The sequence below is a fragment of the Charadrius vociferus genome, unplaced genomic scaffold (assembly GCF_000708025.1).
Source record: "Charadrius vociferus isolate BGI_N301 unplaced genomic scaffold, ASM70802v2 scaffold776, whole genome shotgun sequence".
Classification (NCBI taxonomy): domain Eukaryota; kingdom Metazoa; phylum Chordata; class Aves; order Charadriiformes; family Charadriidae; genus Charadrius; species Charadrius vociferus.
The window spans coordinates 1,377,175-1,386,833 of record NW_009648775.1 but is presented as its reverse complement, the minus strand read 5'-3'; the positions used below and the strand labels follow the sequence as shown (position 1 = coordinate 1,386,833).

The 9,659-nt window shown below is 51.7% G+C and overlaps 1 protein-coding gene across 1 annotated transcript in view; it reads left to right on the top strand.

Moving 5' to 3' along the window:
* The window catches only part of KSR2 (kinase suppressor of ras 2), a 77,744-nt gene that overhangs the window by 54,122 nt on the left and 13,963 nt on the right, over positions 1–9,659 (top strand). The window lies entirely within an intron of this gene.

Here is a 9,659-nt window from a genome sequence, read left to right as displayed (position 1 = left end):
AGGCTGGGAGAGGTGGGGGGGTTCAGCCTGGAGAAGAGAAGGCGAAAAAGGGGAGAGCTCAGAGCCCCTTCCAGTGCCTAAAGGGGCTCCAGGAGAGCTGGGGAGGGACTTTTTAGCAGGTCCTGTTGCGACAGGACAAGGGGTAATGGTTTTAAACTGAAAGAGGGAAGATTTAGATGAGATATCCTGAAGAAGTTCTTTACTGTGAGGGTGGTGAGACACTGGCTCAGGTTGCCCAGAGAGGTGGTAGATGCCTCATCCCTGGAAAAATTCCGGGTCATGTTGGACGGGGCTCTGAGCAACCTGATGTAATTGAAGATGTCCCAAGGGGATTGGGGCTAGATGACCTTTAAAGGTCCCTTCCCACCCAAACTATCCTATGATTCTTGAGTTGTCTCTTAACACTACTGTCTGGGTCGGAAAGGAAGAAATTTTCAGCATCTTTTGGCAATGGGAGGTGGTGACTCCAAGGAGCGCTTCCATCAGAGTCGCTAATAGATTTTCTCTTGGGTAATGAGCGGTGGGGACAGTTAACATTCATCTTAATTAGTCTTGAGCAAGAGTGAATGTGTGAGCCTTGGTGCTTTGAGCGCTGCATAATGGATGGCGCGAAACGGCGTCAAAGTCCTCAGCCCGGTGGAAATGAAAGGACTGAAAAAATGTCATTTGTGCTGCGTAGAGGCAAATGACAAGTTGTTTTTGCCGGCGTTGAATGAGACAAAGCCAGGTCTGGGTAAACTCACATCAGCTCTTTGGGGCTCCTGGTCCTGGCCCCCGTTGGCGGCAGCATGGGGAGGGGAGGTAAAGCTTCAACCACCCAGGAGGTCCTTCAAAGGACAAAGTCTAACAGTTTTCTAATGCTTTTAAAATGGCTTGAGCCACCCACGAAGGTAATGGATCGAAGAAACTACCAGGTTTTAAGATTCTGGGTGTTCCTTCTGGGGGAAAAAAAAAAGGGGGGGGGGAATTTAATGCTTATTGATCCTTCCTAAGGCTTCTGGATCTCACTGAGTCTGAAACGGAGGTGGGGGATCGGCACGGTGGGTGCAGCTTTCTGGAGGGCACCAAACGGCTCTTGTTGGGTGGGAGCATTGTTTGCAAGAAGGGAGCGAGGTTAGCAGGTCTGAAAAGCGGGCGAGAGGAGGTTTGAGCCGGAGTTTGCCCGTGCTTTGAGCTCCCGCTGACTTGCGTGGGGGATTTGGTGCAGCTTTTCTAAGAAGATTACTCGGGTTTTAGTTAAAAGCTCAAACGTGGCACCAGGAGCCTGTGCAAAGTCTTCTGGCCGGGTTTTGGCCCCTGTCTCGTCGCAGTGCAATGCCAGAGCGACTCCAGATTTACAGGGGACAACTCCATGGCTGCTGGTGATCCCACCCAGGGCTGCATGGCCGTGATTTGTGGCCCTGCTGTGATGCGTTGGAAAGACCAAGGAGAGTGCTGGAGAACATTAGGAATTAAGCTTGACCATGGCAGGACTATATAAAGAGTATTAATTTGTCAAAAGTGCCTTTCAGCAGAGGAACTTGGAGCATTTCTGCCGGAGAGGGAGCATCTCCCAAACCCTTCCCTGGGACTGGTGGGTAGCGGTGGGGAGCTGAGTGCCGAGAATGAACATAACCCCAGGTCCTCTTCCCACGGGAGACACCAAAGATGAAAACAGAGTTTACTCTTTCTTCCTCTGTGCCAAAGCAGATAGGCTTTAATAGCAGGGAACGGACTACCTGCCACGAATTAATAGGGAAGGCGCCAGAGCGAGGGATGGAAAGAGTCTCCGAGGTGCTACGGTTGTATTTTACAGCACAACTTTCTCGCACCACACGGGCTAAATGTCGAGGTCTATTTTGATTTTCTAATTCATTTCTACGCCGGCTTTTGGCAGCGTCTAATGCTTGGCTGGGAGGAACAAGCCCGGCTCTTCGCAGCGGGTCTTCTCCCATCCCCGGACCCCCGTCCCTGCGGGCACGGGGAGCTCTGGGGAAAGCTCGGCTTTGAACACTCAGCTCTTCCAACCCTCTCCCCGTGCCAAACCTCCTGACATTTACAGTGTCCCGGCTCAGCTGCAAAGGATTTGGGGCTTGTAGATCTTAAGGCTTAGGGAGCTGGGGGCTGAGTGGGTATTTAACGTGATTTGAAGGATTGGGAGTAGAAAGGGAAGGGTGTAAGTCATCGCACTTAAGACAAAACAGATTGGGGCTGCTTAATTTTTCCCTCGGGGGTGCTGCCAGGGGACCAGGACTGTGCACGCTGTTGTTGTCTCCAGGGAGCAACGTTGGCCATTTGGTCTTTAATGAACAGCAAATTAGCTTTTTCTCCTCGCTGCAACCCAACCATTTCAAAATACACCCTATCAAGCCTTTTTTTTCTTTTTTTTTTCTTTTTTTTTTTTCTTCTGCCCTGGGAAGTTAAGCAGGAGCTCTAATTCCTGCCTGACAGGAGGGAAACTGAGGCATGGAGCCGCCACGTTGTTTTCCTCCGTGCCGGGCTGGAGCCACGCATCCCAGAGCCCGGCGCTGCTGAGATGCCCTTCAGGTCTGGCCCTTCTCTCCATGCTCGTGGGTGTATTTTGGGAGCGGAAACCGTGAGGTTCTGCCTCCCACAACCCTCCCTGCGTTCCAGCACCGGCTTTGGGAGCCGAAGCATCCCCTCCTTCCCTGCCTCTCCCTCGTTTGCCGTTCTGCTGCCTTTCCCCTCTCCCAGCAGTTAAATAATGGAGCTCGTAGATCATATAATAAATAGGTATTGACTTCATGCCATGGGCTGGATCAGAATTGATTGACCCGTGGGAATACACTCCTTCGCAATCAATAAGAGGCCATCAGGCTGGATAAATCTTGATAACGACTGACAACGGGAAAGTCGATATGTGTATTAATACATACGTTAAGCGAGTATATATCTTCCGCCTGGAGACAGCGTTGCTTTTGGCAGCTTGCGGAGCAGGATGGGTTGGGGAGGAGACCGAAATATCCCGAGCGAAGAGGATGGCAGGGATGGGGGAAGGCAGTGGCTTCATCCTCTCTCCTCTCTCTCTCTCTCTGCGATGGTGTTTGATGTCGAAATAAGAGCTGACCGTTTCGGTGCTGGCTGAGCTTCCCTTCCCCATCGCAGCATCAAATCCCCGCTGGCGGCTCTTCGTTAGCACCGCCTTAACGCGCTCCTCTGGCGGGGGATGCTGGAGGCGAAAAGTTCTCCTTCGTATCTAAAAAGTGTTTCAAAATGCCATAATATTTCTATTTTGGCCCTGACTTCTTGGGGGAAGTACTTAACGCAGCGGGACTCGGCGCTGAGGCACTTTACTAGAGAGGCAGGGATTTAAGCGGGTGTTTAAGGGAAAGCCTGTGATTAAGTGCCCCCGCTGAGAGATGGTCCCACCAAGTCTTTCTGCTCGTGCCAGCTCTTCCTTTCGCTGTTGAGATGTCATCTCAGCACGATTCCTTATATTTATTTTTTTTTTTTTGGAGCGTCCTCAATGCCGGGGATCCTCTTTGGGGCCTGTTTGCTGGGGGACCCATGCGCTGGCATCCTCCTGCTTAGCCAAAGCGGAGGCTGCCCCAGGGAAATAGAACCCTCCTGTGACAGCATTATTAATTTTTTATTGATAATAATAATAATTATTATTACTATCCCAAAGTGGCGTTGGGTTCTAGTGAAGCAGCCATCTCGATCGAAAGACTCGCTGCTTCCCTCTCTTCAAAAGAAGGGCTTTTTTGGGGTTTTGGGTGGCTTTTTTTTTTTAATTTCTTTTCCTTCCTGAAGTTCAAAACAGCAGGAGGATGACGGCACAGAGAAGATATTAGGCTCCTTGAAAGGCGAGGAGAGGTCAAAGCGCCTTCACACATCCCCAAAACCCCAGCCAGCCCTCTCGGAGCCGATTACCAGCGCACCCTTTCAAAAGGCAGCAAGTGCCACCCGAAGCATCAAGTATTTTCGGATGACTTGTTTGCAAGTCAGGGCTTTAGATAAGCTGCCGGGGCCCGGGGCTGCTTTGCATTCACCTGTCTCTTAGCTCTTTTCCCCCCGCAGCTGTAGCATAGCTCCTCTCCTCTGACACTATCTCCTCCTCCGAATAAAAATGCATGGAGTTTGCTTTTTCTGAATAACTTGGGTATTTTTTCTTTTTTTTTTTTTTTTGAAGCTGCGATGGAGTTGGAGCTACTTTTCAGGGAGGCTGATCCCCCTCCTCTTCCTCTTCCTCCTCCTCCTCCTCCTCCAGCCCTTGTAGTTTGGCTGCGCTGGCTGTAGTTATCTCCCGTGCCAGCTGCTGGCAGGAAAATTTTGCTGCCTAAGTAATATCCGTCAAAGGACGGCACTTCCATCGGGCGGAGATAGCAAGCGCGGGATGAGGGGAGCATCGTCTCTTCAGGGCTTTTCTATTTCCCCCCATAATTTTTGCTCCTCAGAGGCTCTTCTGGGCAAAGCGGGAGCCAGGTCGCTGCCAGCTCTGGGCTGGCAACCTGGGCTTTGCTGTGGCCAAAACCATTGCTCGTGGCGGGTGATGGATTCATTCCCTGCCTCCCCGTTTGGCGTTGATTCGGGAGACTTGCGTTAAGGGTTCAATTCAGAGGCGGAGTTTGGGAAAAATACCGGGATGCCCCCAGAGGGACCAGACTGTGGTGGATGCTGATGCTCAGCATCAGGTCTGTGGGATTCCGGTCCAGCGTTTCACGACACTTTCGGCTGCTGTTTTCCTCCTTGGTCGTGGTCCAGTGAGGATGGGTGGTGTTTCTCGGTGCCCCGGGGGAGGAAGGAAACCCCACGTTGCCTTTGGTGAAAGCGGTGGGAGTGGAGGGGAAGGCAGCTCCCCGCTCGCCAGCGGGTGCAGCGAAGAGGAGGGAGATAAGGGAAGTTGTAGTTCTGGGGCTGAATTCTCTCCGTGCTAAATCTCAGGGCATTGGGTACGTGCGGCTCAGAGCAGAGCTGCTTCACTTCGCCTGGAGGGTTTGGCAGGGGTGAATCCCAGTGAAACCAGTCCTGAGCATCCCTCGGCAGGATTCGGGGGGACCTGGGGCCTCAATAGGACTGGGTGTCACTGGTGTCCCAGAAAGGACAGCTGGACCGGGAACCAGCCAAGATTTTTTATTCCTCCCCAAGCTTTTCATTAGGAGAAAAGAAGTGTGGGGGTATGTGTGTATATATATATATATATATATATATGGGGGGGTCCGACACATGCCAGCCATCTCCTTAGACTGAGACCTAACAAACTCATTGCAGCTCATGTCAGCGTGACCCCGGTTGTCCCGGCTGGCTGTCCCCACCATCCAAGGGGTGGTGTTTAGATGCAGAGGGCTTGAGGAGCTCGAGCTGGATGATGCCACTGCTCTGCTTCGCTCACTCCGGTGTAGCGGGGAGGGCGTGCATCAAGGGTGCGATATTTCGCATTGATTTTTTCTTTTTTTTTCTTTTTTTTTTTGCGGAAAACAAAGCCTACGGATAAAAATTAACCCAAACTTTTCCCTTTGCTGCTCTTCTCAGCCTTGTTTAATTTTCCGTTCCGTGAAACGCCTTTGTGGCTGTCTAGTTTCAAAAGCACAATTGCCAGACGTCGGTAAAAGAGGGAAAACAAGCCAATAAATGGAAACAGGTTGAAAACTTCCCGAATAACTCAGGTGCGGGCAGGAGTGTTTGGTACTCATTCCCCCCCTCCCTGCCGCGGCTAGTCCTGCTCAAATGAAATCAAGTCAGTCCCAGCTCAGCAGCTCTGCTTTTGCTGTAGCCGTATCTTTCTTAATATTCCCCAAAGATTTCTCCTTCTCCGCGCAATACCAAAAATCAGTAGACTGATGGGGAGCGCGGCAGCATCTGAGCAGCCCCTCCTTTGCTCTGTCTTTCCTCAAGCGCCGATGTAACCTGCTAGCAGAGGTATTTTTTTATATTAAAGTACTTCTTATTAATTCCCGCTCTCTCTCCTTCTGTGTCTCCCCTGGGTGTATAGTGCCGGCTATCGCCATGGTATCTGAGCTGGTTCCCCATAAATCAATATACTAGCAAGTAATGAGCTTCCTGGGGTCTGGTATTTATCACTTTGGGGTGTTCAAATGATCCTATTTAATTTAATGGGCATTTATGTGGATGGTTGGGCAGAGGAAAGAAAAGCACAAAACACTGGTAAGTAACAGCGTGGCGACCTGCGCTCAACCGCCGTACCGTCAGCTCTGAATTTATTCCTGCTCCTGAGCGGGAGCCAAGCTCAGGTCTTCAACCCTATAGAGGCGATGGCCATCAACGTAGAGGTGATGGCCATCAATGCAGAGGTGATGGCCAACAATATTGTGTGTGTTGGGGGGGAAAAATCCCACCGGGTGGGGGATGGAGGAGGCTGTTTTCACATCGAACGGCAAAGATATCAAGAGGCAGTGCTCCAGCTCTTCTTCACTCATCCCTCCCAAATTGTTCCTCTGCAAGTCGCTTTGGCTTTGCTCCCATTGCTGATGTCTTCAGCCCACGCTGGTGAAATGCAGAGTGTTTATAAAGCAATTTGGGATTTGGCTTGCTTGGCTGAACACTTCAAAAACTCGTTTTGAATAGAGAGTTGCATCTGCAGTGGGAAGGGGCTGGGACTGTCCTAGTGCTGGGGAAGGCTGTGAGTTGAGGTTGCGCCGTGGGTTGAGGTTGCACTCCTGGGTGCTGGGGACACCTGGAAGGACTTTTGCATGTCCCCGAGCCGCCCGGCTGGGCTGTCCCTGCTGCCTCTCAACTCTGGCTGGAGTTTGGTGGGATGCCAGGGCACACGTCGCCAACCTTCCCGCTCTGCCGACGGGTGGGATGGAGAGGTTTAGGAGGAGAAGAGAAGTATTTGTTTACGAATACGTACTTCAGTGGTGAATAAGCCAGGATCTGTCTGAAGACGCAAATCATCTGCCTTTGTTCCTGGTGTCAAGCGTAGGCGGTCTCTGGCCTTGTGATCCGCAGCATCGCTCGCTCGCAGCCGGCTGGGTACCTCAATGCCGCGGTTCGGCGTAGACCTCTTGAAGTGGAAAGGCAGAAGATGATGTGCGTGCCCTGGGAGCCGCGCTTTGTGCCTGCCGCTCCTGCCCGAATGGGGAACGATTGACGGGAGGCGAGGAACGAGAAGAAGCGGAATTGTTGAGCTCTGCCATGAAAAGGTTGTGCAGGTGGTGGCTGAATGGGCTCAGGTGCTGCATAATAGATATCAACCGGGCTTTATCTCTGCATTGGCAGCTCCTTATCCAGCAAGAAAACTCTAACAAATACCGGTGTGGTGGTTGCTAGTTGAATTCATGCGGAGGAGTTATTCATCAAGGGGAGGAGAGAGGCACCTGGGCTGCCTCTATGGCTCTGCTGAGGTCTGAGGAGCGCTGGTGGCATGTCCCATACCTGCGGTGCTTCACCATGGGCTGGTACCACCACCCCGGGTCGGAGCGGTGGCTGATCTCCTTGTGCCGGGGCTTGCGTCGGGTGCATCCGCCGCCTCCTTTAATGAGGTCCTTCTGTAAATGAAGTGGAGAGATGGGAATCTCACCAGCAAAGAGCTGCAGGCTCCACTCCCGGGGTTATCTCTCCAGTTCAGATAGGCAGAAATTTAAGGGTTTTTCTCTAAACAACCCTTTTCCAGGAAAACAGCTGATCTTAACTCACTTTAGGGCTGAAATCAACCCCCTCCTTCCAGCACTAATCCACACATTGCATTTGCAATGTCAATTCATGACTAGTAATGCAGACCACGAGCAACTTTCTGGAATGGTTTTTGCTACGGAAAAAAAAAGCATTTGCTGGGGAGCGGGGAGGGCTGTGGGAACCCTTTCCTGCACAGGCAGGTCATGGGTGGTGGCAGAAAGCCTGTCGCATCGTGGAGCTTAAAGTTTTACGGGGTTATTTAGCAAATTAGTGGAAAAAAAAAACCAAAAACCCCTTCATACCGGAAAGGTGGTCTGTCATTATTTTGCACCCTTTAATTCCAGTTGCAGAAAGCCAAGCGTTGCCTTTATCACTTATTTCTAAGTCGCAGTTTGAGCGCCCGGATCCTAATCTTCAGACAAATTCATATTTCTCCATGACTGCAGCCAAACTATTGCCGAAGATAGGAAGCGGCTGGTTTAGTTAGAGGAAGATGATGTTCGGACTTGTTGGTGCCTTGGGTTTGCGGTCCGGCTGGTGTGCCCAGGGACGCGCTGAGACACCCGAGCAAGGAAAAGCATTACCGAGGAGGCAGTTGCGTGGGTATGGAGATGCCCTAAACTCCCCGCCGTGGCTTGCTTGCACCCTGCAAGGTTTTTTCCAACACAACCTGCAACAAAGCCCTCTGAAAGATGCTGTTGTCTTTCCAAAACCTGTGAGGTATGGGATCAGACCCTTTCCTGCTTGACCTGAAAACTGTGCTCTCTGCCCTTGGAAGGACGTGGAGCTTTTGGCTTAGGAGCAGGAGGGTGCTTTGTATCCATGAGCTTCTGAAGAAGCAAGCAAGGTTTATTCCCAACAAGCGCTATCCCAATCCCAATCAGTTTAATCCTGCAAAGAGCTGTTGAGAGCTCAGCTTCCCCAGCTATCTGGTTCATTCACATTTTAATAGCTTTTGGAGACCTTATTTGCACCCAGGTGGTGGCCTTGGCCAGGGGACGCGCAGTAGCGATGGGGGAATGATGACCGCCCTGCAGTTTGGGGGGGACTGCTGCTGTTTTTGATGTCCCCAAGGAAAACATGGCACGGCTTCCTGGGGGTTTTGCCTCACGGTGCTGCTCCGAGCAGTCTCAGGGTAAAAAAAAAAATAAAAGTGTGTCTTTACTTTGATGCTGCATTCCCAATTTCTCTGGATTTACAAAGCGAGGGAAGGCGCTCGCCCCTCCACAGGGCTGTGCCGAGCATCGCTGCCCTCGGTGTGCCTCTGTCGTGGTTCGACCCCAGCCAGCAACCAGGACCACGCAGCCGCTCGCTCGCTCCCCCCCGTTGGCCTGGGGGAGAGAATGGGAAGAGTGAAAGTGAGGAAAAACCCGTCCCCCCAGCCAGCAACCAGGACGACGCAGCCGCTCGCTCGCTCCCCCCCGTTGGCCTGGGGGAGAGAATGGGAAGAGTGAAAGTGAGGAAAAACCCGTGGATTGAGGCACTATACCAGCTGCTAGTAAGAAAGTCAGCTCCACCCCAGCTGAAACCATGACATTCTCTTCCCTCTCATCCATCCGAACCATCCCCTCTCCCCATCCAAGCCCTGTGGGACCCAGGGAAACCCACGGTGCCTCAGTGTGCTGCTCCTCAGCCCCTGTAATGAGGCACAGGCTGATTATTTCCATCCAAAAAGGGCAAAACCTGTTATCTCCCAGGAGACAAATCCATATCGGTCCGTGCCGGCATCCCCGGGGCTGGAGGAGAGGGGCAAAGGGGAAAGCGGTGGAACCGCGTGAGGATGCAGCGGGAGGGGGGGAGAGCGGAGGAATTAAAACCCGTAACTTTTTATTTGTTAACTAGAACAGCATCAAATTAACATCTGTGGTTGCCGAAGCCTCTTTAACGAGACGTGTGTCGGGCGCTTTATTCGCCGGGCACAGGTATCCTATCTCATCTTTCTAAAGTTGCCTGTAATGAGCGTGGGTGGATATAGAAAAGCAAAAAAGCCCCTTTTTTGTGGGCGGGAGTCGAGGCAGCATCCACCCACGTACTCCATTATGATATTCAAATGTCAATATATTTTTAATTGGTTTATATTCCCC